The sequence below is a fragment of the Pelophylax lessonae genome (genome assembly GCF_965119305.1).
Source record: "Pelophylax lessonae genome assembly, chromosome: 9".
Lineage (NCBI taxonomy): Eukaryota > Metazoa > Chordata > Amphibia > Anura > Ranidae > Pelophylax > Pelophylax lessonae.
The window spans coordinates 18,568,032-18,580,402 of NC_138776.1; positions in this window are offsets into that span (position 1 = coordinate 18,568,032).

Below are 12,371 nucleotides of genomic sequence, written 5' to 3' on the forward strand. Positions count from 1 at the left end.
CCTTCTGGGATGACAGCCATGCAGACCAATTTAATGCAGTGTGCGGCGTATGGTCTGAGCACTGACAGGCTGACCCCCCCACCCCTTCAGCCTCTGCAGCAATGCTGGCAGCACTCATACGTCTATTTCCCAAAGATAGCCTCTGGATATGACCCTGAGCACGTGCACTCAACTTCTTTGATTGACCATGGCGAGGCCTGTTCTGAGTGGAACCTGTCCTATTAAATTGCTGTATGGTCTTGGCCACCGTGCTGCAGCTCAGTTTCAGGGTCTTGGCAATCTTCTTATAGCCGCCATCTTTATGTAGAGCAACAATTCTTTTTTTCAGATCCTCAGATAGTTCTTTGCCACGAGGTGCCATGTTGAACTTCCAGTGAATGATGTTTTTTGATTAAAATAATTCCAGTGCTGTCATCCACATACAGCATTGGAAGGGACAATGTAAATTAAACAGCGTGTGTTTAGTATCACTTAAAGCGAAGTTCTGGGCACAAAATCGACCTAATCGATTTTGTGGCCATCCGCTTGCTTTGCTTCACCTGAAAAGGAATTGGATAGTTAGGATTATTTTTTTTTTACTTACCATGTAATTGTAGAAAGAAATACTCACCTATTTTCCACTTCCTCCCTCTGTGGCCTCGGCCCGCGCCGTCTCTTCCGGTTTGCAATGATTCCTGGGAGCTGAACGTCATCAATGGAATCAATGCGACGGCACCGGCCCCGCTCGTCACTTCCGGTGCGACGCCGCATTCCCTGCTAAACAGCTTCTGGGCATGCCAAAGGGAAATAAATTTAAAAGAGCAAAACTAAACCCTGGGTGGCTAAACTCCAACATAAAAATGTATATTAGTGCTAAAGGAAAGGCCTTCAAAAAATACAAGACTGAGGGGTCATTGGCAGCATTTAAGCATTACAAAGTGTGCAATAAGAAATGTAAAGATGAAATCAGGGCGGGTAAAATAGAACACGAGAGACATATAGCGGAGGAGAGTAAAAAGAACCCCAAGAAGTTTTTTAAGTATATAAACAGTAGGAAAGCGAGGCCAGAACACATTGGCCTCATAAAAGATGAAAAAGGAAAAAAGGCCACTGAGGACAGAGAAAAGGCGGAAGTGTTAAATAATTTCTTCTCTTCAGTCTTCACAAAAGAATTGGCGGGCTACACGAACCTAGCTTGTAAGGCCGAACCAAATAATACACCTCAGGAGGTACCGCCATGGCTAACAGAGGATAGACTTAGAGCTAAACTAGAGAAACTTAACATAAATAAATCCCCGGGACCGGATGGCTTGCACCCGAGGGTTTTTAATGAGCTCAGCCAGGTGATTGCCAGACCATTATTCTTGATCTTTAAGGATAGTTTACAGACGGGTATGGTGCCAGCTGATTGGAAAAAAGCCAACGTGGTACCAATATTTAAAAAGGGGCCGAGGTGTATCCCGGGTAACTATAGGCCGGTCAGCCTAACATCTGTAGTCTGCAAAATTTTGGAGGGGATGTTAAGGGACCACATTCAAGACTTTAGTAATGAAAACGGTATTATTAGTAGTAATCAGCACGGATTCATGAAAAATCGTTCGTGCCAAACCAATCTACTTACCTTCTACGATGAAGTGAGCAGCCACCTAGATAAAGGAAAGCCTGTGGATGTGGTGTATCTGGACTTTGCAAAGGCCTTTGACATCGTTCCCCACAAACGCTTACTGTACAAACTAAGGAAGGTAGGTATGAACCATAAGGTTGGTACCTGGATAGAGAACTGGCTCCAGGGGAGAGTACAGAGGGTGGTGATTAATGGGGAATACTCGGATTGGGCGGGTGTGGAAAGTGGGGTCCCCCAGGGTTCTGTCCTGGGACCAATCCTGTTTAATTTATTCATAAATGATCTAGAGGAGGGGATAATCAGTACAATCTCGGTATTTGCGGGTGATACTAAACTAAGCATGACAATATCTTCCAAGCAGGATGTGGAAACCTTACAAGCGGACCTGAACAAAATAATGGGGTGGGCAACTACATGGCAGATGAGGTTTAATGTTGAAAAATGTAAAGTAATGCACTTGGGTGCCAGAAACCAGAAAGCAAGCTACTCACTAGGGGGGGGGGGGGACCTCTGGGTGAGTCTAGGATGGAAAAGGACCTGGGGGTACTGGTAGACAACAGGCTTGGCAGTGGCATGCAATGCCAAGCCGCCGCAAGCAAAGCCAACAGAATACTGGGATGTATAAAAAAGGGGATTCACTCCAGAAATAAAGAGATTATTCTCCCACTCTACAAGACTCTGGTCCGGCCACATCTGTAGTATTCTGTCCAGTTCTGGGCAACGGTCCTCAGGAAGGATGTGCTGGAACTGGAAAGAGTCCAGAGAAGGGCAACAAAAATAATTAGGGGAATGGAGGACATCAGCTATGAGGAAAGACTTCAAGCACTGAACTTATTCTCTCTGGAGAAGAGACGATTGAGGGGGGATATGATATCAATGTACAAATACTGTACTGGCGACCCTAGCATAAGGAACAAACTATTCAGAGAAAGGGAATACAATAAGACACGAGGCCACTCACTAAAACTAGAGGAAAGGCGATTCAACCTTAAAATACGTAAGGGGTTCTTCACTGTAAGAGCGGTAAGGATGTGGAATTCTCTTCCACAAGCAGTCGTATCAGCAGGGAGCATTGATAGTTTCAAAAAACTAATAGATGGGCACCTTAGAGACCACAACATACAGGGGTATACAATGTACAACATACAGGGGTATACAATGTACAACATACAGGGGTATACAATGTACAACATACAGGGGTATACAATGTACAACATACAGGGGTATACAATGTACGGTTAAAAGCAAACAAACACACGCATCATAGGTTGAACTGGATGGACTGATGTCTTTTTTCAACCTCACTAACTATGTAACTACCGTATATACTCGAGTATAAGCCGACCCGAGTATAAGCCGAGACCCCTACTTTTACCACAAAAAGATGGGAAAAATCATTGACTCGAGTATAAGCCTAGGGTGAGAATGCAGGGCGGCGGGCATGGTGCAGGAGAATGCAGGGTGACTGGCATGGTGCAGGAGAATGCAGGGTACTGGCATGGTGCAGGAGAATGCAGGGTACTGGCATGGTGCAGGAGAATGCAGGGTACTGGCATGGTGCAGGAGAATGCAGGGTGACTGGCATAGTGCAGGAGAATGCAGGGTACTGGCATGGTGCAGGAGAATGCAGGGTGACTGGCATGGTGCAGGAGATTGCAGGGTGACTGGCATGGTGCAGGAGATTGCAGGGTACTGGCATGGTGCAGGCAGGAGATTGCAGGGTACTGGCATGGTGCAGGAGATTGCAGGGTACTGGCATGGTACTAGAGGATCCGGGGTTGTGGGCATACTACAGGAGATGCAGTGCTGTGGACATGGTACATGTGGACCATGCCCGCAGCACTGCATCCCTCGTAGTGTGCCCGCAGCCCATGGCAGGTAGTGAAGCTGTTTCACTTACCTGTTCCAGAGGCGCCTTCATTTTAAAAATGGCGCCGCCCGGCGCCGACACGTCATTGCGCACGCGCCGCCGCCGCTCGTATACTTTCGGCTATTCCCGGCCTCTCCCGAGCGGCGCCGGGAATAGCCGAAATTACACGAGCGGCGGCGGCGCGTGCGCGGTAACATGTATGCGACGGGCGGCGCCATTTTTAAACCTTAAACCCGTCGGAGAGGACATTTTTTTCCTTGACTCGAGTATAAGCCGAGGGGGACGTTTTCAGCACAAAAAAATGTGCTGAAAAACTCGGCTTATACTCGAGTATATACGGTATGTAATTCTGGGAGAAGAGAACATGGAAGAGGACGCAGTAGAGGATCGCGCTGGCTTCAGCTGCCCACAACAGAGATGGCAACGCTGTAGAAGAAATTTTATAAGTGAGTATTTCTTCTTGCAGGAAAGTGTGAACTGGGACAGATCAGAGGCTAGCCATTGTGGAATGTACTAGCCCTGACTGTCCCAGGGATATGTTCATTGAAAAAATGTTTCTGTGCCCGGAACTCCGCTTTAAGGCTCCATTCACACCTGAGTGTATCGTTTTTAGGCGTTTTTTTCAGGCATTTTTCAGGAATTTATCCTGGTGTTTTTTGCAGATGTTTGGAGGCAGGCATTGACATATAACAAAAATGGTTATAATCTGCTAAAAAAGAAGCTCGTGTACTTTTTTGAGCTTCAGGCGTTTTGCTTCGAACGACAAAACGCTCATATGTGAACAGGGGCCATTAAAATGAATGGGACTTTGCTTGTTGGGCATTTTGAAACTTCAGAGATGAGCATTTTACGGGCTGAAAATCGCTCAGGTGTGAACAGGGCCTTGAGCTTTTGGCACTGCTGGGCTTCTGCAGCTCTTAACCGCTTCCATACAGAGCAGTTAGACCCCCTTCCTGCCCAGACCAATTTTCAGCTTTCAGCACTCTCACACTTTAAATGACAATTGCTCAGTCATGCTACACTGTAACCAAACAAAATTTTTATCATTTTTTTCACACAAATAGAGCTTTCTTTTGGTGGTATTTGATCACAACTGGGGGTTTTTTTTTTCGTGATATAAGCAAAAAAAGAGCAAAAATTTTGCAAAAAAAAACACTTTTTTTTAGTTTCTATTATAAAATTTTGCAAAAAATTAATTTTTCTTCATACATTTGGGCCAAAATTTATACTGCTACATATCTCTGGTAAAATTAACCCAAATTAGTGTATATTATTTAGTCTGTGTGAAAGTTATTGAGTCTAGAAGCTATGGTACCAATTACTGAAAATTGATCACACCAGATGTACTGATGGCCTATCTCCTTTCTTGAGGCCCTGAAATGTCAGGACAGTACACATACCCCCCAAATGACCCCTTTTTGTAAAGTAGACAGTCCAAGGTATTTAGTAAGAGGCATGGTGAGTTTTTTGAAGTTATAATTTTTTCCCACAATTCTTGGGAAAATGAAGAAAACATTTTTTTTTCTTTTTTTTTCCCAAAACGTTGTCAATTTATAAGCTATTTCTAACACATAGCATGTACACAGCAAAAATGACACCCCAAAATTCATTCTGCTACTCCTTCTGAGTATGGTGATACCACATGTGTGAGACTTTTACACAGCCTGGCCACAAAAAGAGACTCCACGTCCAAGTAGCACCATAAGGCGTTTTAGGAGCATAAATACACATAAAACTTTCTTACTACCTATCACACTTTTCAAGGCCCTAGAGCACCAATACAATGGAAAAGTCCACAAAATTACCCCATTTTTGAAAGCAAACACTCCAACGTATATTCTATGAGGCATTATGGGTCCTTTGAACATGTCATTTTTTTCCACAAGTTTTTGGAAAATGTGGGAAAAAAATAAAAACTTTTTTTTTTTACACAAAGTTGTCAATTTATAGGATATTCCTAACACATAGCATGTACATCGCAAAAATGACACCCCAAAATACATTCTGCCACTCCTCCTGAGTATGGCAATACCACATGTGTGAGACTTTTTCACAGCCTAGCCATATAGAGGGGCCTAAACATCCAAGGAGCATCATCATGCATGCTAGCCACTTGCCTAGGCCTATTTTTGACATTTGGTGTTTACAAGCTAAAATCAGTTGTTTTTGCTAGAAAACTACTTAGAACCCCAAAACATTATATGTTTTTTTTTAGCAGAGACCCTAGAGAATAAAATGGAGATTATTGCAATATTTTTTATCACACCGTATTTGCGCAGCGGTCTTCCAAACGCAATTTTTTGGGAAAAAAATCACTTTTTTTAATTAAAAAATAAGAAACCAGTAAAGTTAGCCCAATTGTTTTCCATAATGTGAAAGATAATGTTACGCCGAGTAAATAGATACCCAACATGTCATGCTTCAAAATTGCGCACGCTCACAGAATGGTGACAAATTTTGGTACTTAAAAATCCCCATAGGCGACATTTTAAAAATTTCTACAGGTTGCTATCTTAGAGTTACAGAGGAGGTCTATGGCTCAAATTATTGCTCTTGCTCTAACGATCGCGACGATACCTCACATGTGTAGTTTGAACACTGTTTACATATGTGGGCGGGGTTTCCGTATGCGTTCGCTTCTGCGCGCGAGCTCGCGGGGACACGGCGCTTTAATTTTTTTTTTTTTTTTTTTTACTATTTATTTTATTTATTATTTTTTATTTTTACACTGTTTTTTTAAAAAAAAAAAAATTGATCATTTTTATTTCTATTGCAAGAAATGTAAACATTACTTGTAATAGAAAAAGGCACGACAGGACCTCTTTTTTGTGAGATCTGGGGTCAAAAAGTCCTCAGATCTCACAAGTACAGTAAAAGATAGAAAAAATAAAAAATAAATTAAAAAAAAATTAAATAAAATGAAAAAAAAAAAAGGGACCTTTAAACTGGTTGCTAGGCAACGACGTTTGCCGTAGCTCCGGTCCTCCAAGACCATAGAGTCGAGTGAGGGCAAGCTTGCCCTCACTCGACATCCTGTCTGTGAGGATCTGGGACCGGATCGTTTTCCCCGCTGCCGGCGGGTCCGGTAAGCGGGGAAAAGGACCAGAATGCAGCAGGAGGGGGGGGGCACCTCTTCCGCCACCCCGGAAGGGTGATCCCGCGGCGAATCTGCCGCTGGGACCACCCTTATCGGAAAGCCAACCGTCCACCGTTTAAAAAAATACCAGGGTTATGGCAGCTATCTGCTGCCATAACACCGGTATTTAGGTTTAAACGGACGACGTATGTTAACCTTTTTGGACTTAGACATGGTGGCTGTATGAAGGGTGACAGGTACTCGGGTACTTTGCTGGGCAGGTGACAGGTACTCTGGTACTGATGAGCAAGTGGCAGGTACTCGAGTACTCCGATAGGCAGGTGACAGGTACTCGGGTACTCTTATGGGCAGGTGACAGGCAGGTGATAGGTACTGATGAGTAGTACTGATACTGATAGGTGATACTGATACTGTACTGATGGGTACGGATGATCAGTACTGATACTAATAGGTGATAGGTACTGATGGGTACTGATGAGTACTGATGAGTAGTGATGGGTAATGATGAGCAGGTGGCAAGTACTCGGGTACTTCAGGTGTCAGGTACTCTGATGAGCAGGTGGAAGGTACTCGGGTACTCTGTTGGGTAGGTGACAGGTACTCGGGTACTCCGATGACGGGTACTCAAAGTACCAGAGTACCTGTCATCAGAGTACCCGAGTACCTGTCATCAGAGTACCCGAGTACCTGTCATCAGAGTACCCGAGTACCTGTCATCAGAGTACCCGAGTACCCGTCATCAGAGTACCCGAGTACCTGTCATCAGAGTACCCGAGTACTTGTCATCAGAGTACCCGAGTACCTGTCATCAGAGTACCCGAGTACCTGTCACCAGCCCATCAGAGTACCTGTCATCAGAGTACCCGAGTACCCATCATCAGAGTACCCGAGTACCTGTCATCAGAGTACCCGAGTACCTGTCACCAGCCCATCAGAGTACCTGTCATCAGAGTACCCGAGTACCCATCATCAGAGTACCCGAGTACCTGTCACCAGCCCATCAGAGTACCTGTCATCAGCCCATCAGAGTACCCGAGTACCTGTCATCTGAGTACCTGATGGGCTGGTGACAGGTACTCGGGTACTTTGATGGGCTAGTGACAGGTGCTCTTTATTGGGGGGGGGGCAATCAGTGTGGTTGGGGTGCACTATGATTGGTAACTAGCTGTTACCACAATCTCCTCCTCACACAGGATCAGTGTGTGAGGAGGAGAACACGGTGACAGCTAGTTACCGTGTTCTCTGATGACATTTGTGACCGGCTGTGATTGGACACAGCCGGTCACGTGGTAAAGAGCCAATTTCATTGGCTCTTTACCTAGATCGGGGATGGGCTCTGTCCGAGGGACGAGCCTCGTCCCCGATCGCCGCGCTGCGCGCCCCCGGGGGCGCGCATTAAGGAAGGAACGAGCGGCTCGCGCTGGAGCCGCTCATGTGATCGGCTGTGATTGACACAGCCGATCACGTGGTAAACAGCCAATTTCATTGGCTGTTTACCTTGATCGGGGTTGGGCTCAGTCCAAGGGACGAGCCTCACCCCCGATCGCCGCGCTGCGCGCCCCCGGGGGCGCGCAGTAGCGGGGAGATCCGGGCGCCGTCATATGACGTCGGCCCGGATCGAGAAAGGATTTGTGCCGACGTCATTTTACATGACGCGGTACGGAAGGGGTTAAAGAACTCTCTCTGGTGCTCCCTCCTCAGAGAAGGGGGTGAGGCCCTCAGCCAATTGAGGGTAATCTCTTCTGCTTTGCAACTCTCTTAACCACTTCTGGACCGGAAGGTTTTGCCCCCTTAATGACCAGGCCATTTTTTGCGATACGGCACTGCATTAATTTAACGGACAATTGCGCGGTCGTGCGAGGCTGTACCCAAATGCAATTGATGTCCTTTTTTTCCCACAAATAGAGCTTTCTTTTTGGTGGTATTTGGTCACCTGTGCGATTTTTTTTTAAATTTTTTTTGCGCTATAAAAGAGCGACAATTCTGAAGAAAAAAAAACAACAATATTTTCTACTTTCTGCTATATAACATTCCCAATAAAAAAAAACTTAAAAAATCTAATTTTTTTTCATCAGTTTAGGCCAATTTCTTTTCTGCTACATATTTTTAGTAAAAAAAAATCCAATACGTGAATATTGATTGGTTTGCGGAAAAGTTATCGCGTCTACAAACTAGGGGAAAGATTTATGTTGTTTTTATTTATTTTTATTTTTTTACTAGTAATGGCGGCGATCAGCCATTTTTAGTGGGACTGCGACATTGCGGCGGACAGATCGGATCCCTAACTGACATTTTTGACACTTGCAGGGAAGGGGGTTAACACTGGGGGACGATCAAAGGGTTAAATGTGTGCCTAGGGGGTGTTTTCTAACTGTGTGGGGAATGGGCTCACTGCATGAACACAAAGACCTGTTTTCCTAAATAGGAGGAGCCCTGTGTTCAATACTGACAGAACAGTGTATACATCGGCAGCCTGCTTTTCTGTCTCCATGGGGAGCGGTCGCGGGTGCCTGGAGGACATCGCGGCCGCCGGACCTGCTGATTGGCTCCCCCTCTAGCCAATTGGTGCGTGCACGTGCCCACGCTAACTGCTGCACAAAGGGATGTACATGTACGTCGTTTTGCGTAAAACAGAGCTGACCTGCTGCCGTAAAACTACGTTGGCTTGTTAGCAAGTGGTTAAACACTACAAGGAAGGCTTTCCCCTCATCCTTGGGGGTCATCTATTGTAGTGCGGTTTGCACCCATTTGTTCTTAGCAATGGAATCTTCTAGCTGGGGCGCCTTTATCAGCCAAGACCACGTTTTGCTCTTCACTGTCAGCAGTATGTTTGCTGAGTTGGCCTTAGCTTGTTGGAAGCTTCCATTAATTTGCTGTTTATTCAGCTCCTCCACTTGTAGTCCTCCCAGCCGCATGAGAACACACAGCCTTCTAAGGACGCTATCACCCAAGGGTGAGGTCTCTTTAACCACTTAAGCCCCGGAGGATTTGGCTGCTCAAAGACCAGGGCCTATTTTGCGATTCGGCACTGTACCTATACGAAATTGACGTCCTTTTTTTCCCACAAACAGAGCTTTCTTTTGGTGGTATTTGCTCACCTGTGCGATTTTTTATTTTTTGCACTATAAACAAAAAAAGAGCGTAAATTTTGAAAAAAATAACAATATTTTTCACAATTTTTATATGAACCCCCCCCCCCCCCCCCCAAAAAAAAAGTAAAAATCAAAATTTTTTAACATTTTAGGCCAATTTGTTTTCTGCTACATATTTTTGGTAAAAAAAAAAAAAATTGCAATAAGCGTATTTTGATTAGTTTGCGCAAAAGTTATTGCGTTTACTAATTACGGGAAAGATTTATGTAATTTTTATTGTTTTTTTTTTTTTTAACTAGCAATGGCGGCGATCTGCGATTTTTTTTTTTGCAGGACTGCGACATTGTGGCGGACAGATCGGACCCTTGACTGACATTTTTGACACTTTTGGGGGTACCAGTGACATTACTGCAGTAATCAGTGCTAAAAGTATGCACTGTTACTGTAAAAATGACACTGGCAGGGAAGGGGTTAACTTTATTGGTGATCAGTGGGTTAAATGTATCCCTAGGGCCGTGTTTCTAACTGTGGGGGGGGCGTGGCTAGTGATGTAACCACAGAGACATGCGATCCTACATAGCAGGATCGTATAGTCTCTGCAGTTACACCAGGGAGAATGACAGACGGCTGTGTTTACATCAGCCGCCTGCTCGCGCAGCCCCAGCGTGTAGTGTCATTGTGCAGGCGATGAGACAGGGAGAGGCACGCGTGTGAGGCAGGGCAAGAGTAGCTTTTTTTGGAGTTTGTCAGACAGTGCAGAGACATTCCTAGCAGTGTAGGGAGGGCCAGGAATGTGTGTCAGGCAGGGAGAGATTTCTTTCTTTACATCAGATATCAGTGAGAGTATTGTTCATCGGTCAGTTGTGGAAAATTCTATAAGCATCACAGACCTATAGGATTATAGATCACTTCAGATATAATAATTCTATAAGCATCACAGATCATCCATCTAGAGGATTATAGATTACCATATATACTCGAGTATAAGTCGACCCGAATATAAGCCGAGGCCCCTAATTTTACCAGAAATAAGTGGGAAAACTTATTGACTCGAGTATAAGCCTAGGGTGGGAAATGCAGCAGTTACTGGACCCAACTGGACTACCACGAGACACAAAACAGGGGCTGCGGGCATGGTACAGGAGATGGCGCAGGTCATGGTATAGGCATGGCACAGGTCATGGTAAGGTCATGGCACAGGTGATGGTACAGGCATGGCACAGGTCATGGTACAGGCATGGTACAGGCATGGCACAGGTAATGGTATAGGCATGGCACAGGTCATGGTACAGGCATGGAACAGGTCATGGTACAGGCATGGCACAGGTCATGGTACAGGAGATGGTATAGGCATAGCACAGGTGATGGCATAGGCATGGCACAGTAGGTACAGGCATGGCACAGTATGTACAGGCATGGCACAGTAGGTATAGGCATGGCACAGTATGTACAGGCATGGCACAGTAGGTACAGGCATGGCACAGTAGGTATAGGCATGGCACAGTATGTACAGGCATGGCACAGGAGATGCAGTGCTGCAGGCATGGTACAGGAGAATGTCCTGTACCATGCCCGCAGCACTGCATGAGGAAATGCAGGGGCTGCGGAGGAGTCTCCCTTACCTTTCGGTGAGGCGCCTTTGATTTAAAAATCGTGCCGCCCGGCGCCAATACGTCACCGCAAATGCGCCGCCGATGCTCGTGAAAACCCGTACACAATCGGCTATTCCCGGGCATGCGGCACATGCGTGGTGGTGACACATCGGCGCCGTGCGGCGCCATTTTTAAAAAGACAGTGACTCGAGTATAAGCCGAGGGGGGCATTTTCAGCATGAAAAAACATGCTGAAAATATCGGCTTATACTCGAGTATATATGATACATCAGATATCAGTGAGAGTATTGTTCATCGGTCACTTGGGTACATCCAATAAGCAGCAGAGATCATCTATAGAGCTATAGATTACATCATATCAGGTCATTGAGTATCTATTTAGTTGCATATACCCTATATTGATCTGTATCAACATCATGTCCGAAAAGGACGCTCACAGGCCACGAAGAGAGGGCAAGCAGCCTCTGTGTCCATTGTGAAAAGTGGTGGTCACAGTCGACATAGTGCATCCTCTGCAGGCGGGGCACGCCCTTCCTTTATTTCCGGTGCTGCCCATGCTATTTAGCCACAAGATGTGGAAGAGTTGGTGGAGTGGATCAATAAGCCATCCTCATCCTCCTCTTTCTCTGACACCCACGCTCCCAGTAGTTTGCCTTTCACCGCAGCTGCCAAAGCGGCCCATTCCTCAGGCTCCTTCTCCACAGCTACTCCGTCAGTCGCCCCACCATCATGCACGGAGGAGTCACCTGAACTATTCGATAATAGTGTCAGTGACAGGCTACTGGAGGATGCGCAGCAATTTGAAAGCTGTGATGTTGGTTCCCAGGTTGATGAAGGGAATAACGTGACAAGGAAAGAGGGGATGATGAGGTCACTGACTGTACTTGGGTGCCTGACAGGATAGAGGAGGAGGGGAAGGGGGAGGATGAGGAGGATGCACAACTCCAACGAGGCAGGATGTGCTCCAGGGGCCGCCATAGCAGTAGCCAACCTATTGCGTCACAGCACAGAGCTCCACTAAAGTTCATTAGTGTGGGCTTTTTTCAGCATCTGTGCAGTAGACTGCAGCGTTGCTGTTTGCAACATCTGTCTAAAG